The sequence below is a fragment of the Gorilla gorilla genome, chromosome 12, assembly GCF_029281585.2.
Source record: "Gorilla gorilla gorilla isolate KB3781 chromosome 12, NHGRI_mGorGor1-v2.1_pri, whole genome shotgun sequence".
In the NCBI taxonomy this organism is placed as follows: Eukaryota; Metazoa; Chordata; class Mammalia; order Primates; family Hominidae; genus Gorilla; species Gorilla gorilla.
In genome coordinates this window covers 30,227,090-30,251,534 of record NC_073236.2, presented here as the reverse complement: position 1 = coordinate 30,251,534, position 24,445 = coordinate 30,227,090, and the positions used below count along the sequence as shown (strand labels likewise).

At 59.3% G+C, this 24,445-nt stretch overlaps 1 protein-coding gene and 1 pseudogene across 5 annotated transcripts in view; one reads left to right on the top strand and one right to left on the bottom strand.

Moving 5' to 3' along the window:
- LOC129523573 (protein Dok-7-like) overlaps positions 1-7,674 on the top strand; it is a 30,785-nt pseudogene extending 23,111 nt beyond the window's left edge.
- Positions 7,675-8,611: 937 nt separating this feature from the next.
- LOC129523503 (alpha-2-macroglobulin receptor-associated protein-like) overlaps positions 8,612-24,445 on the bottom strand; it is a 37,437-nt gene continuing 21,603 nt past the window's right edge. Inside the window, exons 8-10 of one of the 5 annotated variants that reach the window (XR_010129860.1) lie at positions 23,467-23,578; positions 22,907-23,071; positions 20,307-21,036 (exon numbers count right to left, since the gene is read on the bottom strand). The gene's annotated coding sequence lies outside the window, so the exon portion shown is untranslated. Of the gene's footprint in view, positions 17,628-18,430; positions 18,857-20,306; positions 23,072-23,466; positions 23,579-24,445 lie in introns of those variants that run through there. The other 4 variants (XR_010129859.1, XR_010129858.1, XR_010129857.1 and 1 more) reach the window with 4 other exon arrangements.

Here is a 24,445-nt window from a genome sequence, read left to right as displayed (position 1 = left end):
CGGGGGCAGCTGGTCTGACTCTGCAGCTGGGGTCCGGACTGGCTCTGCCTGAGCCCGGTGTTTAGGCCCAAGGCCACCTCGGGAGGTCCCCTGGCTGAGGGGGTCTCAGGACACGTTGGGCTGAGGGGGTCTCGTGTTGTCTCACCCACACTTCCTTGGCTGTGGCTGCGGCACTCTCTGCAGGAGTCCTTGGCCAGGGATGTTGCTGGACCCCAGAGGGGCTCTGGTGCCTGGGCACGGTGGGGCTCCCCAGGTCGGGGCAGGTGCGGGGCCAGGTGCCTCCATGGGCTCTCTCAAATGCTCCTCTAGCTCCACGAGGGCAGCGCTTCACCCAATGTCCAAGTGAGGCCAAGGCCTAGGCCACGTGGCGGGTGAGCAGCAAGCTCACATGTGGCGCCTCCTGGCACTGGCACACCCGCCCTGGCGTGGCAGGGAAGGGTGACTGGGAGGGCAGAGGCGAGCGGCATATGGGGCGGGACCTGGGCCTCCCTTCTCCTGGCCACAGCCCCCAACGCCCCCTGCCCACACCAGCAAAGTCCCGTTGGGGGCAGCCCTGGGAGTGGGGAGGTGGCACCTATGGCCAGCGCCCTCCCCGCTGCCCTGCCATGCTGGATGGTGCAGCTGCACCCCTGCAGGTGTCTTCCTGCCTAGTGGATGCACCCCTGCAGGTGTCTTCCTGCCTAGCGGCTGCAGGCAGGAGTAAATGGTGTGGTCAGCGTGGATGACGTGGTCGGTGTGTTTGGCTGTGCAAGGCGAGGGTGTGCAGAGTGCAGGGCGGGGACAGGGCCGGGCAGGGGCAGCAGGAGGCTGAGCAGGGCTCCCTGCTCTCTCCTGCTCCCCTCAGGCAGTTCCCGGGGAGCAGAGGGAAGCAGGGAAGCAGTACTGGGCAGAGGATGCCAGGGAGGGTTTGCCTGGGACAGCCACTAGATGGGACAGGCTCCACCGCAGGCAGCACGCGGGCCGGCCCCAGGCAGGGCCATTGCTGACGGCTGGAGGGGGTGGGGCTGACCAGAAGTCCCAGACCCCACTCCACAGGACATCTTTGTCAGAGTCAGCTGGGAGCTCTCAGAAAGCTCTGTTGTCAGGGCCTTGGCCTGCAGCTGTGCCCCCCCCCCCCCCCCCGCTAGCTGTGCCCCCAAGCTGTGCCTCTGCAGGTGTGTGGGGGCCTCAGGCCACCCGGAGGTGCTGGTTGAGCTGGGACACTATGCTGGGCAGCACCCCGCCAGAGAAGCCATGGGCCCAACGCCCGCAGGCTGGACTTACTGGAGGGTCTGGGCTGATGGGTTCGTCTGCCTGTGCTGGCAGCACACTGGAGCCCCGTGATCACAGGACTCCCACAATAGAGCCCTGCGGGCGGCATCCTCAAGCTCTGGGCTTTCTGCCGTCCTCCTGTGCTGAGCCCGCTGTGACCCACTGGAGGGGCCAAGAGATGCAGGAAGTCCAGCCCCTTGGTCTTCCGCATGTGGACACCGAGGCCCAGAGGCAGCCAGACCCACCAGGAGCAGGAGGGAAGGGCTCAGAGGTCCGGGGTCCACCACGCTCTGAGCATGGTGTGCATGTTACCTTCTTGGCCTGGCCTCCACGGGGGTGCACCGTTGCTGCACCCCATTTTGCAGACGAGGGTGAGAGGCTCAGGGGGTGTGTGGTGGAGCTGGGAGTCGATCCGTGTCTTGCTGGCCCACCAGTTACTGGACGGGAAATGGTGGGAGGTTGTGTCCTGCATCCTGACTGCACACAGGCCCCAGCTGAGCACCTGTGTGGGCTGAAGGTGTCAGCAGAGGACAGTGTCCTATCAGGGACAGGGCCTCTTCAGCCTAGATATGAACCTGGACAGGGACACCATTGCTTTCTCTGTTTGTTTCTCCGGAGCGCTGACTATGGGGTCGGGATGTCCGGCTCCAGCCTCCGCCAGGCTGGGTTCTGTCCGCTGAGGCTCTGATCTAGGTGTCCCAGGCTGGGGACTGTACCTTCTGGTCCTCTGTGTGCTGCAGAATTTGGTGTAAACTTTTCATGCTGCCACTGCTCCTGGACTTTGGGGAGAGCAGGTCCTTGGACCTGTTTCGGCTCAGTCCTGCAGGTGCCCCCAAGGTGGGTGTCAGGAGGTGTGTTCTGGAGGCCCAGAGGAGGCCACTTGGAGCAGGACGGGGTCGGTTTGCTCTTGTGGGTGTGGCTGTGGCTTCCCTGCCAGGGAAACTCTTTGGGATGGCTGTGGCCGTGGGTGCTGTGGATGTGGAAGGGGCAGGGTCTTGAGCCCTGCTGTTTGGAGCAAGGTAGCCACTTGGCCCAGTGTTCACATCACTTAGTGCCTGGGACATCCCAGCATGGGCGGGGGCTTGGGGACCAAGGCAGTGATGCTGAGGCTCGCCGCAGCGGTGCTGAGGGGCCAGTGAGAGGTCCCACTCTGCCTGGGCAGGAAGGGGAGGTTTCCTGCCACTCAGTCCCAGAGGACACATGGACGATGAATAGAGAGGGCTAGGCTGGTGCTCCCTGGATGCAGCCCTGAGGGGAGGGGCTAGGTGGGGCCGAGGGTCCGCAGACCACCATGCTCCAAGCCTTGGGCACAGTATGAGTCTCCATCCGAGACCCCAGGGAATGGTGGGGCCACTGCAAGGTGGGCGGGCATTTCCCCAGGCGAAGGGGAGCCTGTGAGAAATGGGCACCGTGAATGAGGGGCAGGCAGCCCCTCTTGCAGCGAGGCCGGCCCTGGGGGTGGGGGAGGGGCTGGTCATTTTTTGGAACAGAAAATTGAAAAACTCAGTGGTGAGGAAGATGAGGAAGAGGGGTCTGGCCGGCGTGGGGTCCTGGTGAGTGGGCAGGTGGCAGGGCCATCCACGGGCACAGGGACCCAGCTGGGCAGATGGTGGCCTGGATAGGGGTGGTGTGGGTGTCTGCGTTTGAGGCCCAGCCTCTGGGATGAGGCATCGGGAGGAGCGGGGACTCCCAGGGGACTGCCACTCCATAGAGGGGGATAACCACTGAGTCAGGCTGGGCCTGGTGCCTGCGGGCGAGGGTGGGCAGTGGTGGCCACCTCCTCCACCGAGTCTTCTTTCTGCTGCAGACCCAAGTCCCCCGGGACCCTCGACTGTGGAGGAGCGTGTGGCCCAGGAAGCCCTGGAAACCCTACAGCTGGAGAAGCGGCTGAGCCTCCTCTCACATGCGGGCAGGCCGGGCAGTGGAGGTAGGGCCAGGGGCTGACCTGGGCTGTGGGACCTCGGCTAAGCCTCCAGCGGGAGAGCTCAGGAGGCATCCATGCATGTGTGGGGGCTGCAGGCTCCCTCTGCTCATTCATTCTTCCCCCAACTCCCCCCCCACCCCGCCCCGCCCGCTACTCATTCATCCTTCCCCCACCACCCCGCTCATTCCTTCCTTCTCCTCCTGCTCATTCATTCCTTCCTTCCTCCTGTTCATTCATTCCTTCATTTCCCCCCACTCATTCATTCCTTCCTTCTCCCCCCTGCTCATTCATTCATTCCTTCTCCCCCTACTCATTCATTTCTTCATTTCCCTCCTGCTCATTCATTCCTTCCTTCCTCCTGTTCATTCATTCCTTCATTTCCCCCATTCATTCCTTCTCCCCCTGCTCATTCATTTCATTTCCCTCCTGCTCATTCCTTCCTTCCTCCCATTCCTTCCTTCCCCAACCCCCTGCTCCTTCATTCCTTCCTTCCCCACCCCCCTGCTCATTCATTCCTTCCTTCCCCACCCCCCTGCTCATTCATTCCTTCCTTCCCCACCCCCCTGCTCATTCATTCCTTCCTTCTTCCTCCTACTCATTAATTCCTTCCCCCTTCATTCCTTCCTTCCCCCCCGTTCCTTTCTTCACCCCCTTTCATTCCTTCCTTTTCTCCCTGCTCATTCATTCCTTCCTTCCCCTGCTCATTCATTCCTTCCTTCCCCACCCTGCTCATTCATTCCTTCCTTCCCCACCCTGCTCATTCATTCCTTCCTCCACCCCCCCGCTCATTCTTTCCCCCCTCATTCATTCCTGTCTTCACCCTCTCATTCATTCCTTCCTTTTCTCCCTGCTCATTCATTCCTTCCTTCTCCCACTGCTCATTAATTCCTTCCTTCTCCCACTGCTCATTCATTCCTTCCTTCTGCTCATTCATTCCTTCCTTCTTCCTTCTGCTCATTCATTCCTTCTACACCTGCTCATTCATTTCTTCCTCTGCCCCCCCGCTCATTCATTCTTGCCTTACCCCCATTCATTCCTTCCTTCCCCCCACCCCCTGCTCATTCAGTCCTTCATTACCCTCCTGCTCATTCATTCCTTCCTTCTCCCCCTGCTCATTCATTCCTGCCTTCCCATTCATTCCTTCCTTTTCCCCCACTCATTCATTCCTTCCTCCCCCCCCCGCTCATTCATTCCTTCCTTCTCACCCTGCTCATTCCTTCCTTCTTCCCCTGCTCATTTGTTCCTTCCTTCTCCCCCTGCTCATTCGTTTTTTCCTTCTCTCCCTGCTTATTCCTTCATTTCTGCTCTCCCTGCTTCATTCCTTCCTTTCTTCTCCCCTGCTTCATTCCTTCCTTTCTTCTCCCCCCTGCTCGTTCATTCCTTCCCTCTCCCCCTGCTCGTTCATTTCTTCATTTCCCTCCTGCTCATTCATTCCTCCCTTCCCCCCATTCCTTCCTTCCCCACGCCCCTGCTCATTCATTCCTCCCTTCCCCCCATTCCTTCCTTCCCCACGCCCCTGCTCATTCATTCCTTCCTCCACCCCCCTGCTCATTCCTTCCTTCCCCCCTCATTCGTTCCTTCTTTCACCCCCTCATTCATTCCTTCCTTTTCTCCCTGCTCATTCATTCCTTCCTTCCCTGCTCATTCCTTCCTTCTCCTGCTGCTCATTCATTCCTTCCTTCCTTCCCCACCTCGATCATTCATTCCTTCCTTCTCCCCCGCTCATTCATTCCTGCCTTCCCCATTCATTCCTTTTCCCCCTGCTCATTCATTGCTTCCTTCCCCCTACCCTGCTCACTCATTCTTTCCTTGCCCCCCCACTCATTCATTCCTTCATTACTCTCCTGCTTATTAATTTCTTCCTTCTCTCCCCTGCTCATTCACTCCTTCCCTCTCTCCTGCTTGTTCACCCCTTCCCGCTCCCCCTGCTCGTTCACTCCTTTCTTCTTCCCCTGCTCGTTCTTCATTTCCCTCCTGCTCATTCATTCCTCCCTTCCCCCCATTCCTTCCTTCCCCACCCCCTGCTCATTCCTTCCTTCCTCCCCTGCTCATTCCTTCCTCCTCCCGCTGCTCATTCATTCCTTCCTCCCCCGCCTGCTCATTCATTCCTTCCTCCACCCCCCCCGCTCATTCCTTCCTCTGCCCCCCCACTCATTCATTCCTGCCTTCCTCCCATTCATGCCTTCCCCCCCCCACTCATTCATTCCTTCCTTCTTCTTCCTGCTCATTCATCCTTCCTTCTCCCCCTTGTCATTCATTCCTTCCTTCCCCCCATTCCTCCCTTCCCCCCATTCCTTCCTTCCTTCCCCACCCCCCTGCTCATTCATTCCTTCCTCCCCCCCATTCATTCCTCCATTTCCCCCCACTCATTCCTTCCTTCTCTCCCCTGCTCATTCATTCCTTCCTTCTCCCCCTGCTCCTTCATTTCCCTCCTGCTTATTCCTTCCTTCCTTCTCTATTCATTCATTTCTTCCTTCTCCCACCCATTCATTCATTCCTTCCTTCACTTACGGTTCCACATTTACTAAACTCTGGTCTGAGGTGCTGATGGGAAGGGTGGTTCTGCCCTGAGAGCCTTTGAATCCTTTCCTCCCCCACCAGCTTGTGGCCGGGGGAGACCAAGGCCCTGCGTGTTGGTTTTACCTTCTGTGCCCAGATAAAAGGCTCTAAGGCAGGTGAGCTGGCTGCCTGGCTGCCCAGGAGCAGAGGCACCTCCTCAGCTGCCAGTGGCTCTGGCTCTGTTGCCATTGTGGGGAGAGGAGGTGGTGGAAGGGGCTGGCAGAGCAGGAGGGGCCGCTGTGCTCCCAAAAGGGTGGCTGCATGGGTGACCTGTGTTCCCAGGGCCAAGTGCAGGAGCCATGCTGCTCCGGCCAGTGCCCTCTGATCACTGCTTGTCCCCCAGAGGGCACCGAGCAGACAGTGGTCGTCTCCCCTCCTGCCCTGCCCCAGGAGGAGGGGACTCAGGTTTGCAATGAGCTTTTGCCTTCCTGGGGGTGACTCACAACTGCTTTCCACTTGGGAGCCCTGGAAGGCAGAGCAGGCAGCTTAGAGACGCAGCAGAGATGAAAGTGGCTTTCCCAAGAGCACGGGAGGGGCCCGGCCTGGCAGGCAGGAGGCAGCCTGAGATATGCATTGGGTGTGCTTCTCATCCCCCGCGGGGAGGGAGACCGGGAGTGAGGGAAGGATGCCAGCATGGTGAGGGCAGGGGGCGAGTCGAGGTGTGTGGGCACAGCTGGTGCCTCGTGTCCAGGCTGGCAGGGCCTGGGAAGTTCTCGGGGAAGGGATGTCCAGACCAGCCTTGGGGCTGTGACGGTGCGGAGGGTGAGCTGCCCCAGGTGGCCCTGGAAGGTAGTCGGGATGGCTGGGTATGGAGCGTGGGTCTGTTAGGCAGGGAGGGTGGGGAGCTCTAGGGGAGGAGGCTGGGACCAAGGTAGTGGCAGGGGTGCTGAGAGGGAGGGGCGCAGGCCCTAGGAGAGCAGGTGGCAGAAGGACAGGAACGGATAAAGAACAGGAGTGGATGAGGGGCAGAGGGGTTGTTGTTGGTGAAGCCAGGTTTCTGCTGTAGCCCCTGGGGCTTGGGGGCTGGAAGGGGTGAGGCGAGACCAGAGAGTGCTGGCCTGTGGGGGTCCACCAGGCATCAGCCACGTCCTGCCCAGACCCCTGTACCCCCACAACTGCCTTGGCTTCCTGCTCTGTCTCAGGGGATGACCGCAGCCTGTCCAGCTCATCCTCGGAGGCCAGTCACTTGGACGTCAGCACCAGCAGCCGGCTCACCGCATGGCCAGAGCAATCCTCGTCGTCGGCCAGCACGTCGCAGGAGGGGCCTAGACCAACAGCTGCCCAGGCCCCCGGGGAAGCCATGGTGGGTGCCTCAAGGCCACCCCCCAAGCCGCTGCGTCCGCGGCAGCTGCAGGAGGTTGGCCGCCAGAGCTCCTCGGACAGCGGCATCACCACTGGCAGCCACTCCTCTTACTCCGGCAGCCTCTCGTCCTACGCGGACAGCAGCCTGGACGTGTGGCGGGCCACGGACGAACTGGGCTCACTGCTCAGCCTGCCAGCAGCGGGGGCCCCTGAGCCCAGCCTGTGCATCTGCCTGCCTGGGACAGTCGAGTACCAGGTGCCCACCTCCCTGCGGCCCCACTATGACACACCACGCAGCCTTCGCCTGGCTCCCAGAGACCACAGCCCCACCTCGCAGGGCAGCCCCGGCAACAGTGCGGCCAGGGACTCAGGCAGCCAGACGTCCGCCGGGTGGCCCTCTGGCTGGCTGGGCACGAGACGGCGGGGCCTGGTGATGGAGGACCCCAGGGCAGTGAGGCCACACTGCCTGGCCCTGCCCCCGGCGAGCCCTAGGATGCAGGCAGCTCCCACGCGGGGCCACCCCTGGCTTTCTTTTTGGCATGTCCAGTCTGTGGAGGACTCAAGGTAAACCCCCCTCCTTGAGAGCCACAGATCCGGCCCTGCGGCTGCAAAGGGGCTGAATTTGCCCCCAGATGGGAGAGGTGGTGGTGCCAGCCTCCTTGCAGACGGGTGCTCTGCGTTCTGTGGGAGGGACCAGGGGTCTCCCGGAGAGGGGAGCTGGAGGGCGTGCCCAGTGGCTGCCAGTGGAGGAAGGGGCTGACTTGGGGAGGTGAGTTCTGGAAGGCAGGGGCTCTGGGTCCGGCAGGTCGGGGTCACCAGAGCCCCAAGGCCCAGCTGTTTCACTCTGTGTCCCCCACCCCTGAGGATCAGGTGAGTGCTGCACCTCTGCTGGCTCACGCCTTGCACTGGGGTGCCAAGGGCTGGAGGCCCTGCCGCTGGCCTTGTCCTCCTTGGGCCTCACGCCCCCTTCGTGGGTGGCCGGTTCTCCCCATCACCTCTCTGGGGCAGTCACACCACCTGTTAAGCACCAAGCTACCACAGAGGCTCCGGCCACCTGGGCTCCACCAGCCCAGCCCCCCTGGGCTCGGTGTGCACTGGGCCTCATCCCCATCTATGGGAGGAAACTGAAGCTCAGGAGGCTGCATGGCTTTCGGGGTTCTGGGCCCCACTGTTCCCCAGTGAATCCCTCGTGGGAAGGTTCCGGGGGCAGGTGGTGTCCTCAGAACAGCCTCGCCTGCTGACCCCACTCGGAGAGGCCCTGTGCCTCGGGCCCCTGGTGGGAGCTCTGCTGGCTCCCGTCTGACCCTCCTCGCAGGGCCGAAGGCTGGTTTGGCCTGTGTTTCCCCTGGCCCAGGCCTCAGCCCCTGCTTGGTGCTCAGCAGCTGGGCTCACCTGCGTCAGAGGTGGGGCTGTGTTGGGCCCATTGTCCCCCGCCCTGGGTGGCTTCCTCTTGCACAGCCTGGAGCCTGCCCTGACCACAGCCCAGCAGCTCCCTGTGAACACCTCTCTTTGTCCCTTCACTGTCGTCCGCTTCTAAACCCAGACACTGTTTGTAATACATTCTTAGACTGGAAATAAAATGTTCTTTTCTTACCACCTTGTCCTAGTCCATTGCCCAGCTCTCTCCGCCTCCTCGCCCGCCCTCCACGTGGGGCCTCTGCCTGGATGCAAAGTCCCCGGGCCCAGCCTCCTTGGCCTTTATCTCAGAGAGTGCAAGAGGCCTCGTCCGTCTTGTGAGCCTTGGGCCTGAATGCTGTGGTGTGCGGAGAGGCAGCTCCGGGCAGGGATGTGCATGTGTGGTGTGTCCATGTGTGGCACATCCCTGGGTGTGTCCTGGAGACCACAGTGGGGTCTGCAGTAGTCCCTCAGGCTCAGGCACGGGGCTCCTCAGGTCCCGGTGAGGGCGGACCTCAGGAGGAGGCTGGCTCTGAGCCCAGGGCCCCTGCCCTGCCTGTCTCCCCAACATGGGGCCAAGTTCCAGGCTTGTCTCAGTCGTCACCCCTGCACATCTGTGTGGGTGCCCGCCTGCCCCCTTGCCTGCCACCCTGTCGGGGACTGACTGAGCGGGGAGTTCTGGAGGGCTTCTGCAGCAGTGCCTGGTGAGCAAGTGTGGGCTTTGGGGACTGAGTTTGGGCCACATCCACTACCTGCTGGCTGGGTGACCCTAGCAAGCCCCACCCCTCTCAGCCTCAGTTTCCTCTTGCAAACGGGATGACAGACCCCGCCTCACTGGGCTGCACTGAGGGTCTGATGAGGTCACTCTTCAGGCGCTCAATAGCTGCCTGTCACCATTACCCCTGCTGCTGTCACCTCCGGAGGTGGCCGTGCCAGTCTTGTTGCAGGACGAGTGAGGCTGTGGCTCCTTTGCTGGGGAGCCAGGCCCTTCCCGCCGGAGTCTTCTTCATCCACGCTCAGCCCTCTGTGTTCCCACGGGTCACCTGCCCAAGGCTAGTGGGGGCAAGGTCCCTCTGATTAGAGCAGACTGAGGCACCCCACAGCGGTGGCCTGGGGGTGGCGTGGAGTCATGGGGCCTCTTGCCTGGTGGGGGCTGGGCCCCTGGACAGCCTTTCCCTGTGGGGATGCAGCCGGGCCATCTGCCTGTCGTCACTATGCTCGTGAGTGGGCCTCGCTCCGGGCGTCTGAAGGTTCCGGCCACCGCCTGCTATGGCAGCCCAGGGTCTCCAGCCTCAGTACCCAGTTCCCAGGTGGGTGGCCAACAGGCTGGGGGCTTCTCCTCAGGCCAGGGGCAACCAGATGGGGCAGACACTGGTTCTATTTTCTTGACGCCTCTGGAGCACCTGGGCCTGGCCAGGCAGGGGACAGGGTGGACCTTCGCTGGTTCGGGCTCTGCACCATCCACACCTGCCCGCCTGGCCCCCCCAGGAGCAGCTGGGGAGGGCCCCCCTCAGGAGCCTGTGTATGTGATGAGCTCAGGGGGTGTCGGCCTGTTGTCGAAGGTTCTCAAAGTCTAGACCAGCTCAGTTTGCTCAGGGGGCCTCGTGTGAGGGTCCCAGCCCTGTGACTGTCTGCCCTTGAGTCTGGCCTGCACCAGTGCTAGGTGCTGAGCCCCCATTTCCGGCCTCCCAGCCCCCACCCACAAGGCCCCTCAGAACAGGAGGGTGCTGCGCCTTCTTTCTAGCTGCCGGCTGCCGGAGCCCATGTGGGACATCGTCTTGGGCTGGCCCCGCTTCTGCTCATCCGGGCTGGAGGCGGGCAGGAAGCCTCTGCTCAGCTGTGGGCCGCTGTCCCTCCTGCAAGCGCCCTTCAGACCCCACCAGAGGCTCCTCCAGGGACTTGGGGCACCCCGTTAGGCATGGCCCACTTCAGAGGCCCAGGAGAAGGTCACCTGCAGTGTCAGGGAACTTTGCTCATCTCACTTGGGGCCTCCCAGTGGGGCATTTTCCAGGGGCACCCCCCTGTGGAGCCTTCCCCGCCAGCTGCTGAGAGCAGGGCCCACACCCTCAAGGACAGGAAAGGAAATCACAGGCGCCCTCGGAGCAGCCGCTCAGCTCTGAGGTTGGAGCCCAGACACTACCTTGCATGGGCACGGTCCTCCTCCAGTAAAGCTCTAATAGCAAAATAGTGCGGCTGGACTGGGCCTCGGGGCTCGGAACCGCCCCCTTCCCAGATGCTGAGGCCTCCAGCTCCCCCATGGGTGGTTATGGGGGCTACCACCAGGCTGGGTGGTCAAGGCAGTGGGTGGCCCGGAGATCTGGGGGCTGTGGGGCAAAGGGCCCTGGAGAGAAGGCATCAGGTATTGTGGGCTGGACTCCCTGCAGGTGGCCCGGGTCCCCCAGCCTGTGTCACTCTTGGGGGGTAGTGTCCTTGTTCTCGGGGGCCCCCCGGGCACAGGATGAGGGGAAGACTGAAGGATGCACTGACCCAGGTTCTCTTTGGTCTAGGGAGCAGCAGCCTCAGCCCCGGGACCTGCGACAGCACATTCAGGTAGGCACCTGGAGCAGGTCCCCCAGAGCTCGGGGACAGGGAGGCGGGAGTCTGGGTGGGTGCAGATGGCAGCCAGAGTTTGGCTAGGTGGGGAGGGTGGGGGGCCCACTGCCAGCAGGGAATGTGGGCAATGTGGTGAAAGTGGTTGTTGGCTGACAGTGGATATTGGGTGACAGGTGACAGTGGTTGCTGGGTGGCAGTGGGTGTTGGGTGGCAGTGGGGGTGAGTCCCAGCCCAGGTGTGGACAGCAGGGCAGTGGGTAGAGGGCAGGCTGCTGGAGGATGGACTGAAGGTTGGGAGACACAGACTGGGGTCCGTGGGTCCCCCAAGCCCTGAGTGTGGACCTGTTCCTGGGAGGGGGCATGGCAGGAAGGCAGTCAGGGTTGGGGTCGAGGAGCCCCAGCTCAGGGAGGAGGGGCTGTGTCCTCAGACAGCGGAGGGGGCCTGTGGAGGCTGGGCTGCTGGTAAGCGACTCGGCGAGGGGCAGGGCATTGGTGCCCTGGCAGGTGCAGTTTTGGGGCCAGGTTGGGAGGGAGGGCCAGGCAGGGAGGCAATGGGAAGGTACAGATCCCCAGGGTCTCCCTAGAGAAGCCTGGCAGTCACTGGGGCCAGAGCCCTGCTGAAGGTTGGGCAGGGCTGAGAGAGGCTGGAGGTGAGGGCGGCTGGCATGGGGTAGATGGGTGGCATCGGGCCAGTTCTGTGCCTGTTTCCTTGTGGAATAGGAGCCACTGCGGGCGGAACCCTGGATTCCTCAATCCCTTCTTCCCAGGCAGGTGGCACCTACAGGGGGGCAGGGTCCAGGCAGGCCTGGAGGGGACACCCAGGGTTGGGGGAGGGGCCCAGGCAGGCCTGGAGAAGACAGTCAGGGATGGGGGCGAGGCCACAGGCAGGCAGGGGCAGCTTGGGTAAGCCCCCACCAGTTGGCCTTGGCCCTGGGCTGGACACCGATCCCTGCAGTCCAGCGTGCTGAGGCGGCCACCAGACCAGAGGTGGTGGGGCCAGCCCTGCCCCAAGGGTCCTCCTGGGCAGCCTGCTGTTGCCTCCCCGAGGCCACCCATACCCTTCAGATGTCTTTTACCCAGACAGGGGTGCCCTGGGACACAGGTGTGGGGATCAAGGGGACAGGCCCAGTATCTGCTGGAGGATGTGAATCTTTTCCACAGAGGCAGGGGACTCAGGAGGGGCGCCTGGGGTCTGTCATGGGACAGAGGTGAGCCAGGCCCAAGTGGTAATGTCGGGCCACCAGCCCAGGGCGGGGTCTGGGAGGAGGGTGCAGAAGGACCAGCCGATTCCCGGTTGCTGCTTCACTGAAAGAGTATCCGAGGTACTGGAAGCGATGCTCACAGAAGCCGAAGCAAAATCCAAGTCCCAAGGAGGGGACGGGAGGAGGAGCACTGAGGGCCCTGGAGCCAGTGGCCTTGGGGGAGATGCAGATATGGACACACTGCTGGCCCAGCGCTGCTTACAGCCCCCGTGTGACTCCGAGTGGTGTTGGGAACATTCGTCCCCTTTCCCTGCAGTCAGACCTCATGCTCCTTCCTGCTTCCACCCTCACCCCTCACCGCCCACCCTTGGGAGCAAACTTGGAAGAACGGATGCAATCCTAAAACAAGGTACCAGGCTGCAGGGGGGTGTCCAGCCCCACCGTGGGCAAGCCCCGGCCCTGCCCCTTGGGTTCAAGGTCCCCTTTCCAGACGCCAGGCCCCGGCGCTCCCTCAGCTCTCCCCAGGCCCTCACCCCACCTGCCTCTCCCACCACCCCCTCTTGGCCTCAGCCCCTCAGCCATGCCCCCTCCTCTAGGCAGCTGGCCCTGCCGGCCCTGTCCCTGCTGGCCCAGGTGCCTGCCTGGGCACCAGAACTTGGCCGCTATGTTCTGTGGCTCATCTCGATGAAGGGGTCCTGGCATTCCGAGGGGACCAGCCCTCTAGGACCACACATTTGCAGGAGGGGGGTCTCCCCAGGGCCTCAGGGCCAGGCAGGGTTGGGGCAGAATTGTGTTGGTTGCTTTAGTTCATGGAATCAGGTGAGCGAACCCTCGTTGACCTGGGCTCCGTCTCGCTCTGTCCCGGCTGCTGCCTGCAGAATCAGCGAGTCAGGTCTCTCTGGCCTCAGTTTCCCCACTGGGAGCAAGCAAGTGAAAGTTCCTAACCCCTAGCCCTGCTGCAGAGAGTGACGGGGACAAGGGTGAGAGAAGCCAGGCAGAGTGGATGTCTGCAGCAGGTGCCGGGCAGCGGGTGGCCACAGGAGAACCTGATCTGCTGAGGATGCATCCCTGGGGCAGGGAGGCCCAGCCTCGAGTCAGGCCCCTCCCCCGGACAGGCAGGTGTTTCAGGGAGGCCGACCTGCAGGGCTGTCACCCCCTGGATCCCAGCCCCCACCTGAATTCTGAGGGCTCGGAGTGTGCTGGGGGTGGGGAGGTCACCGTGGGTGGGGCTTGACTGTGTCTCCCAGCCACTGGCTCAGGGAATGGGGGGGACTTGCTGTTACCTCCCCTGCCTCACGTGGCTGTGCATTCCCTCACGAGGTCCTGATGACAAGAATGGGAGGCGGCACTGGAGAACGGGGTCCTTCCTGTAGGACCTGGGTGCCCACGGTGTGGAGCCCTCAGGCCTGCAGAGGAGGGGCCAGTGTGTGTCCAACCCCCTAAGGTGGGAGCCTGCCTCAAGTCCCACCCAGCCGGGCCTGTGGGGTCCCCTCCTATCCTGCTCCTGCTCTGCCCTCCCCAGCACCAATGGGGTTTGCAGACAGAACCATCAGCTATTAGGAAGGGGGTGGGGGGAAGGGAGTAGCTCCTATGAGGGGAGAGAGGGTGTGGGGCACCTGGGTGTCCTGGAGGGGACGCAGAGGGAGCGTGGGCCTGTGTGCAGGAGAGGAGGGGGTCCCTGGAGCCTGCAGCAGGTGGGGGTGACCCAGGAGGACAGTGAGGGGGAGGTGCTGGGGGCCAGGACAAAGCAGGGCTGTGCTGGCCTGGGAGGGTTAGGGAGAGAAGGTGCTGGGACAGCCAAGGAGGGGCGGTTGGTGGAGAGAGTTGGGAAGGTGCGGGGCGAGGGGCGCAGGGACAGAAGAGTGGGCCTTGGGGGGCCCATGGGGGGGTCGGCAATTCCTGCAGGGGAGGCGGCACAGTGGAGGGGACAGCGCTTCCTTCTGCTCTGTGGGTACTTGGACCAGGAGTGGACAGTGTGGGGGGGCCTCAGGATGGGGCAGCGCTGGGCCAAAGATGGATGGTCAGGAAAATGGAGCGGGAACCTCCAAGGTGCAGGAGAGGTGGAGCGGGGAGGAGGGGCTAAGCAGAGTGGGCAGCTCTTTACTGCACAATCTTTGGGATCTGTGCCCCTCTCGGTCCCCACCGGGTCTTCACAGCCGCTCCCCCCACAGGATCCCCAGGACCCGTGGCTGTGGACAGCCCAGGGCCAGAGAGGCCGCGCGGTGAGTCGCCCACTTACGTGAACATCCCCATCAGCCCATCCTCCAGAAAGCAGCTGCACTACATGGGCCTGGAGCTCCAGGCGGCCAGCGAGGGTGTCCAAGGTGGGTCCCCGCCCTGCGTGGAAGCCCTGACAGTGGGGGGCTGGGACCACAGCCTCAGGGCCCTGAGCCCCCAGCCCCACCCAGCAGTCCTTGGCCAGGGAGCTTTTCCTACAGCCTCCCCCCAGGAGGCAAACGTCCCCAACTCCATCCCTGGCCAGGCCACATCCCCTGAAGGTGTCCCCACTCAGATGCTTCCGAGGGCCTGGCTGGGGGACTGGTGTGGAGGGCAGGGTCACAAGGCTGGGTGGCTCGGGGGCGCAGGCTGCCGCTCACTGCAGAATTCTTTCAGGGGCTGGCGCCTCCCTCTACGCCCAGATCGACATCACGGCCACCGAGACGGCGCACAGAGTGGGGACGTGGCACGCACGGGCCCGGGAGGAGCAGCTGTCGGAGCTGGAGCAGAGGAAGGCAGCCCCGCAGTGAGGTCACAGCGCCAGGAGCTGACCGCAAACCCGGTGCGCTGTGCGGCCCCGTGGCCCCCGGCAGGCCGGCCCCTTCTGTTGGCCGTGGTCTGGTCCCCAGGGAGCCCCCAGTCGCGGGAGCAGGCATGGCCGGTCTCCGGGCCATGGTGCAAACAGGAAGTTTTCAGGGCCCACGGCCAGGCCTCCTGCCTCGCAGGTGTCTGGGGCTGACCCTTCCTTCGGCCTGAAAGAGTTGCTCTGGACCCCAGGCCGACTGAGGCCCTGCTTCCAGGCATCAGGCAGCTCTGGTCGCTGCTGTGGCGTCTCAGGCAGAGGCCGCTGCCCAGGAGTTTGGGAGCATGGTTTGTGGTGCCTGGGAGGCAAACTGCCCTCTCACCCTGGGGGTGACTGCACGGATGACAGCCGTGTCCTGGCAAAATGCTCATCCCTTCACCTGGGTGTTGCGGCCCTGTAGAGCCAGGACCCAGTGCCCGCTCCCACTGTCGGCACCATGCCCGCTCCTGAGACTGGCGGCTCAGACACTCCCGGCATCCCCTCCCCGCCTCCCGGCTGTCCTGCCTGGGCCACCGCCACCCTGCACCTGGGGACGGAGCCTGGACTCTCCCAGCCACCTGACTGCTCCACTTCTTGGGACCTATTACAGCCAGTCATGTAAAGAGCTTAAAATTGTGACTGTTCTGTTTCTGACAATGCCTATTTTCTCTCTCCTGGTTTCTGCTCCTGGACATGGGTCTGATGTCTTCACCTGGGGGTGCTTGGGGTTGGGGCGAGCAGAGCTGCCTTCCTTGGTGGCACGGGGTTGGGGCTTCCTCCTGCGTCGATGCGGTGCTGTGGCTTGGGGGTGGGTGAGGTGACGGGGCTATGTGCATAGGTGGTGGGCGTCCTGCATGCCCTCAACCCCTGTGGCAGGAGGAAGCACCGGGCGGGCCCCCTGCCTTGCTCCTGGAGATGGGGCTCTCTGCTCTGCCTGGCTCCATCCGTATTCGTCCCTTTCCTTCATCTTCCTGCCCGTCCTTCCCCCGCCCCTCCCCCAGGAGCCCACCAAGGACCCAGAGAGTCTGTGGTTGGCCTGCCCCGGGTATGGCAGGCAGCTGCCACTGCTGCTCAGCGGGGCCCTCAGTGGGCAGGCTCAGAGCACTGGCCCTCCTGGCGCCCCCGCTCCACATGTGACTGCTGAGGACGCTTGGCGTCAAGGTGGCAGGATGCAGGGTCAACCGGAGCCAGCTGGGGCCAGGACAGAGATCTCCCGCTTAGACGCAAAGGCCCTGGGGAGCATTCTGACAGACAGGGCAGGGCTGGGCTCTCAGCCTGGAGGGTCCATGGACAAGACTTTCAGCTGCAAGTTGGGGCAAGGCATGGCCTGCACCCTGATCCAGGGCTGCAGCCGTGTCGGGCCCTTAGGGTGGCAGAGTTGAGATGTCCACCTCCGGGGCTGGCCACATGCACCAGCTCAGACACGCAACCTGGGTGGCACAGCCCCACCCCTCCCCGTGACCCTAGCTTGCTGGAGCTCAGGCTTCCTGTTCACAAAGTGGGAGAAAGGGTCAGCCCCTCTGCTGCTGATGGGATCGTGGGGCTGTGGGGGCGGGTTTGGAGCCTAGACCCAGTTGTGTCTGGGTGTGCCTTGGGCCACATCCTCTCGGCACGATGGAGTGGCCAGGCCATGTCCTGAGGAAATGGCCACACGAAGAGTGTGGATGTGGGGCTGGGGCTGGTCCCACGGCTGTGGGAAGCCAGGAAGCAGGGGTCAGAGTCAGACCTAGCCAGGGCACCACGGCGGGGCGTGGTATGGGGCTCAGGTACACCCAGGCCTCCAGCAGAGTGCCCGGGGAGGCTGTGATGGCCCACGCTGTATCTGGCACCCATGGGTCCCAGTTGTGTGGTGGAGGAGCCGTGGGAAGGGATGATGCTGGCCAAGGCGGGGTCGCTCTGATCTCAGGGCAGCTGCCCTTGGCCCAGGACAGCCACTCAAGGCCAGAGCTGTGACTGGACAAACTGAACAGGAAGGCTGACCTTCCCCTGGAGTTGTGACCGGCAGCCAAAGCCCAACAGGGTCATCTCTGCAAAGCTGTTGAAGATGTGAGGAGGTGGAGCACACGGGCCATCGTGTCTCAGGCACCCAGGACTCCAACCTGTGCCTGCATGGGGCTTCCATCCCTGGGCCTGAGACTGCCCCGGCCTTGGCCCACTGCCCTCGAGCTACACCACCCATTCGGCTGCCACCCCACGCCCTGTCCTCGTGCTGTCCCTCCTGGTGCTCCTGCCTGTCACCTTCCCTTTTGTCAGAGCAGGAGCCTCTGCCCTAGACCACCCCCTCTGTTCAGCAGGCCCAGGCTGGTCCCTCTCGGCACCTGTGCCGCAGGAAGCCTGGAGCATCTGGGATGAGGCGGGGCCCGTGCAGACCCGATGGCACCGCACACTCACGCCCCACACACGGATGGGACCTGGGCTCAGCCCAGCTACCAGCAGCTCACATGTGGGGTGTGGGGACCTCGCCGTCCCCATGTCCCAAGCAGCCAACGCTGGCACGGGTGAGCATCTGTGACTCTGGGAATACCCGTGCCAGGCAGGCCACGTTATCCTGAACCAACTTAACTGCCTATCAACAGGAAGCTCGTACATCACCGCGGCCCGTCTCTCCCTGTGACGTGCAGCCTCAGCCTCCTGCGTTCAAGTGATCCTTCCCCCGCAGTTTCCTAAAGTGTTGGGATTACATGCGTAAGCCACCATGCCCGGCCAAAGTAAGTACACTTAGCAACTTAAAAATACACATGGATCAAAGAAGAAATCATACTTGAAATGAGAAAATATTTTGAACTGAATGGCAGTGAAAATACTACACATCAAAACTTCGGGAAATGTGGTTAGTGTGGTACGCTGAGGGAAACTTATAACCTCACACGCTTGTTTCACAAAACAACAGCAGACAACAAAGATTTCCAATTCCAGCAACGACAGGCTAGGGTACCTGAACGAACCATCACACTGAAAACACATGCTGCAGTAAATACTGAATTTCTCCTTAAGAGCTGTGGGAATCTGACAAGCCAGGACGGTAGAAACAAGGGAGAAGTGAGGGACGCAGGGGCCCAGGAAGGTCGTGAGCGCCAAGCACCCAGTGCTGCTGCCCCAGGGCGTGGCCAGTCCAGGCTTACGGGGCTCAGGTCCTGGGGGGCTGACCAGCAGGGTGGGGCAGACACCAGGCTCCAGCCCAGCCTCAGGTGAGAGTGAAGGGAGCACCTATCTGCAGCAAGCTGAAGCCCCCAAATCTAGGCCCTCAGGGTGAATCGGTACCAACCCCCTCGCCCTATCCTGAATGTGAGCGGGGAAAGTGCTCACCTGGCAAGATGTGGCCTGCGGCCCTTCAGGGGTCAGCATGACCTGTGTGGGTCAGAAAGCCTCAGCCCCAAACCCGGTCTCACAGGCTAAGAACCCTCTCCAGGAGGATGATCCATATAACAGCTCTCAAATAGGCCCCCAAATAATTCTTCACAAACACTTAACAGTTCAGGCCGGGCACGGAAGCTCACGCCTGTAATCCCAGCACTTTGGGCAGCCGAGGTGGGCACATCACTTGAGGTCAGGAATTTGAGACCAGCCTGGCCAACATGGTGAAGTCCTGTCTCTACTAAAAATAGAAAAATTAGGCCAAGCATGGTGGCTCATGCCTACAATCCCAGCACTTTGGGAGGCCGAGGTGGGCGGATTGCCTGAGGTCAGGAGTTCGAGACCAGCCTGGCCAACATGGTGAAACCCTGTCTCTACTAAAAATACAAAAATTAGCCCACTGTGGTGGTAGGGGCCTGTAATCCCAGCTACTTGCGAGGCTGAGGCAGGAGAATTTCTTGAACCCAGGAGGTGGAGGTTGCAGTGAGCCAAGATTGCGCTATTGCACTGCAGCCTGGGCAATTGAGTGAGATTCCATCTGAAAAAAAAAAAAAAAAAAAAAAAAAACAAAACACACACACACACACACACACACAGAAAAATTAGCTGGGTATGGTGGCAGGTGCCCATAGTCCCAGCTACTTGGGAGGCTGAGGCAGGGGAATCGCTTGAACCTGGGAGGCAGAGGTTGCAGTGAGCCGAGATCGCACCAACGCACTCCAGCCTGGGCGACAGAGCAAGACTCCGTCTCAAGAAAAAAATAAGAAATAACAAAGAACAGAAGACAACATGACCCCACAAGTGAACCAGAGGGAAAGACAGGAACAGACCATTGGAGACTTTAGGGATGGCTAGTGATACCAGAGGCTAAAATAATCATGTGCCCTACCACGCACGCAGCCATGGTGGCCCGGGCCCTGCCACGCACGCAGCCATAGTGGGCTGGCTAAGCTGCAGGTTGTGCCTGAGCTCACGGACACGAGGAAGAAGGGTGACCGCATCCTGGACAGCCCGGCTCGAGGCTGCTCTTCAGCCCCAGCCCCTGGGGTCCCGCGGCGGCAGCGGGGGCAGTGGTGGGGGAGCAGGCATGGCACCTGGAGCACTGGAGCCCAATGCAGGGTGACCCCTTCCCCCCAGCTCCAAATCCAGCATCCCTCCCCGGTGCCTAGCCCTCGCCAGGCTGCTGGCCCCATCGCTGGGAAGGAGTGGTTTGACCCCTCACCACTGAGAGGAGTAAGGTGTACTTCCTTGTCAAGCACGACTCTGAGCGGCACTTCTTCCACACCGCGCAGCTGCCTGTGCCTGGCAGGGGCCTCCTGCGGCCGGAAGGTCCCCTGCATCCCCAACCACACCTGGCACAACACCATGGCTGAGGTGCGCTTCCAGCTGCAGCACCAGCCCACACACCTCCTCGGCACCACTACCAGCCACCCCAAGACCGTCTATACCAGCTACCCCAAGCCCGTCTATACCAGCTACCCCAAGCCCGTCTATACCAGCTACCCCAAGCCCGTCTATACCAGCTACCCCAAGCCCGTCTATACCAGCTACCCCAAGACCGTCTATACCAGCTACCCCAAGCCCGTCTATACCAGCTACCCCAAGCCCGTCTATACCAGCTACCCCAAGCCCGTCTATACCAGCTACCCCAAGACCGTCTATACCAGCTACCCCAAGACCGTCTATACCAGCTACCCCAAGACCGTCTATACCACCACCCTAGATTACAACTCGGCAAGATGCTGGGGAGGTTTCTGTTAGGGTGGAGCTGGAAGCCACCAAGTTCCTGGGTAGAGATGACCTTTCAGATGGATGCTGACCCAGCAGGCTGGGCTGAGCTGGGACCAGCTCTTCCACTGCCCTGCTCCGAGCCTCCTCTGGTCAAGGTGGGCAATGCTGCCCTTCATGTACTTCCAGCCCCGGAGGAGCTGAACCTAGAGATACCTGGAAACCCAGCTTAGGGAAGTAAAAAAAAAAATCACTGCATCTCATAATTATTGAGATATTTTTTAATTTTCAAGCTTTTTTTTTTTTTTGAAACAGAGTCTTGCTCTGTCATCCATGCTGGAGAGCAGTGGCACAATTTTGGCTCACTGCAAACTCTGTCTCCCAGCTTCAAGTGATTCTCGTGCCTTAGGCTCCCGAGTAGCTGGGATTATAGGCAGATGCTGCCACCACTCCTGGTTAATTTTTGTATTTTTAGTAGAGATGGGATTTTGTGATGTTGGCCAGGCTGGTCTCAAACTCCTGGCCTCAAGTGATCTGCCCGCCTCAGCCTCCCAAAGTGCTGGGATTCCAGGCGGGAGCCACCCACACTTGGCTCAAGCTGGGTTTTTTTTTTTTTTTTGAGGCGAAGTCTTGCTCTTGTCCCCCAGGCTGGAGTGCAATGGCGCGATCTCGGCTCACTGCAACCTCTGCCTCCCAGGTTCAAGCCATTCTCCTGCCTCAGCCTCCCAAGTAACTGGGATTACAGGTGCCTGCCAACATGCCTGGCTAATTTTTTATTTTTAGTAAAGATGGGGTTTCACCATGTTGGCCAGGCTGGTCTCAAACTCCTGACCTCACGTGATCCGCCCACCTCCACCTCCCAAAGTGCTGGGATTACAGGCGTGAGCCACTGCGCCCGGCCAGCTTGAGCTGTTTTTAAGAGGATATATCCTGGTTTGCTGCTCTGTAGTTTCCCCAAAGTCTCAATTTGATGAGAAAATAGAAAGACCACTAGAACGGAAAAATAACAAATAAAAATTAGATTTCATCAAACTGGAAACCTTTGCTTTCCAAAAGATAACCATTAAGAAAGTAAAATAGCAAGCCAGAGGACCGGAAATTATTCACAACACATATCTGAGGAAGGACTCACACCTAGACCTGGGAATAACGCTAAGACCAGGCTGGGTGTGGCGGCTCCCGCCACCTGTAATCCTGGCACTCCGCGAGGTGGAGGCAGGTGAATCACTTGAGACCAGGACTCCGAGACCAGCCTGGGCAACACAGCGAGACCCAGTCTCTACAAAAAAAACCTTTTCTTTAAATTAGCAGAGCATAGTGATGCATGCCTGTAGTCCCAGCTACTCAGGAGACCCAGGTGGGAGGCTCGCTTGAGCCCAGGAGTTTGAGGTTGCAGTGAGCTATGATCGCACCACTGCACTCCAAGCCTGTGCAAGAAAGATCCTGACTCAAAAAAAAAGACAAGATTTCCAAGACCCAGTTTTTTAAATAGGCAAAAGAATTAAGTAGGCCCTTCCCAAAGACGCCACCCAAATGGCCAAGAGCAGACAAAAAGGTGTCGTGCCTCTGGCACCAGGGAAGTGCAAGTTACTACAAAACGAAAACAAAAAAATCAAATGGATTTAATTGTCTTTTTGTTACTGATTTCCTCCTCAATTGCACTCTGGCCAAAGAATGTGATTTGTATTATTTACCTACATATCATATATTTATACATTACATTATCATCTGCGAATTACTGACATTTGCTTTGGGTCCTAGGACCTCGTCCATTTTTAAAAGATTCCACGCGTGCTTAAGAATGTTTTCTCTAATGGGCATAAGTAGACCAAGTTTTTAACTGTATTATCCCATTCTTTCATATTCTTCATCAATGATCTAAGCCTCTATCAAAAGAACCTAAAACAAGGACAGCAAACTGAACACAAAATAGGTAGAAGAAAGGAAATTCATAAGAAAAGAGCAAAAGTCAATGAAAAAGAAAACAACAGAAAAAAAAAATCAATGGACCCAAAAGTAGGTTTCTTTGGGGAAAATATCTGTAAAAATGATAAACTCTTAGCTAGTCTGATCAGGGGGAAAAGAAAACACAAATGGCCCAGAGCAGGAATGAGAATGGACATCACTGCACAGAGGATAACTGTGAATGATTTATGTAAATTGTTTTGATAACTTAGATGAAATTCTGCGACAAATCTATCTTTAAAAAAATGACAAAGGAAGAAACAGAAAATCCAAAAGCCTCATGTCTTTTTTTTTGAGACAGAGCCTCACTCTGTTGCCCAGGCTGGAGTGCAGTGGTGTGATCTCAGCTCACTGCAACCTCCACCTCCTGAGTTCAAGTGATTCTCCTGCCTCAGCCTCCAGAGTAGCTGGGATTACAGGCATGCACCACCACACCCTGCTAATTTTTATATTTTTAATGGAGACGGGGTTTCACCATGTTGACTAGGTTGGTCTCAAACTCCTGACCTCAGGTGATCCATCCACCTTGGCCTCCCAAAGTGCTGGGATTACAAGCGTGAGCCACCATGCCAGGCCTCATGTCTATTTTTAAAAATCAAGTTCTTAATGAAAAACCTAAGCAAAAAGAAAATGGCAGGCATAGATGGCTTCACCCATCACATCTCTATGAAACAAATAATGCCAATCCTATACAAACTATAGCAGAACTTGTTTCAGGAGGCCCACTTAATGCAATATCAAACCATGACAGACACATCACATGACAAGACAATGAACATCCAAGCCCAGTGTCCCTCATGAGCATTCCTACACAGGAGGTCCTTAGCCCGGTATGAGCAAATCTCATCTGGCCATGCAGAGAAAAGGCCAATGCACCACGGCCACAGGGACTTACCTGGAAATGCCAGGTCATCTTGGCATATGAAAGTCAGCGTAATTCACTACAGTAATGCGGTAAGGAAGTGACCTCATGAGCATCTCACTAGGTGCAGGAAAGGCAGCTGACCACATTCAACACGGATTCAGGAAAAGCCCTCAGCAAATGAGGAAGCTCTTCCGCCTGTAAGTGCACCAGTGCAAACCCAACACTGAGCCGGGAGAGACCGAGCCCATGTTCACCAAGACTGGGAATAAGATAAGCAAGCGCCGGCTCACCTCACCAGTGCAGTGAGAAGCCGAGGCACAGACTGACAAGGGGAAGCAAAGCCACTGTCAGACAGAGGACACGCGTGTGCACACGGAAACCCCACGAGTCCACAGAAACACCGCCATGGCCAAGGCGGGAGTTTAGGGCACAGGATTAAAGCACCACGCACAGGTGACAAATGAAATAAAAATACACAGTCCTCAATAGCATATCGAACACCTAGGACTAGATCTAAAGGAAAACATGCCAGACACATGCACAGAAAACTCCAGGCCACTGTTGGGAGAAGTTGAAGATGAACTCAATACCTGGAGTCACACACGGCAGTCAACGCGTGGACACTGGAGACTGTTGAGACGCCGACTGGAGTCACACACGGCAGTCAACGCGTGGACACTGGAGACTGTTAAGACGCCGATTCTTCCCAACATGTATTCAAGACATTCAGAAAAGGTATTCAAAAATGCGTTCAAGGGAATTGCTATTGAAATTCCAGAAGGCATGTTTTTTTGGTAGAAATTGAGACACTGATTGTAAAACATATATGGAAACACCAAGGACATAAACAGCCACAAGAATCTTTAAAAAGAAGAGTCGGAAAATGCACATCACCTCGATTCAGGGTTTATTATAAACCCAAATGTAGCCAAGACAGTGTGGCGGCCGGGCACCATGGCTCACACCTACAACCTGTAATCCCAGTAGTTTGGGAGGCTGAGACAGGAGCATCACTTGAGCCCAGATCAAGACCCGCCTGGGCAACATAGTAAAACCCCGTCTCTACAAAAAAAATAAAAATAAAAAAAATAAAATCAGCCCGGTGTGGTGACACACGCCTGTGGTCCCAGCTACTACTCAGGAGACTGAGGCGAGAGGATTGCTGGAGTATGGGAGGTCGAGGGTGCAGTGAGCTGAGATCACGCTACTGCACTCCAGCCTGAGGGACAGAGCAAGACCTTGTCTAAAGTGTGGCAATGGCAAGAGCATAAGGACAAACAGAAACAGACCCACACAGGTAGGTCAGTTGATTTCTGACAAAGGCGCCAAATTAGGAGAAAAAAGCCTATGCAGCAAATAATCTGAAAAGTTAAGGGAGAAATGGATCCTGACTGCAACCCACACTGGAAACGTACACTCCTGAGTAGGGACTGGATACACACGCGGAACACACCCACACAACAGGCCGCCACGCGGCAATCAGGAGTCTGCCGCTGATCCACGCAAAAGCCTGGGTGAATCTCAGATGCTGAGCGAATGTAAGCAGATACACGCAGACATACACAGACG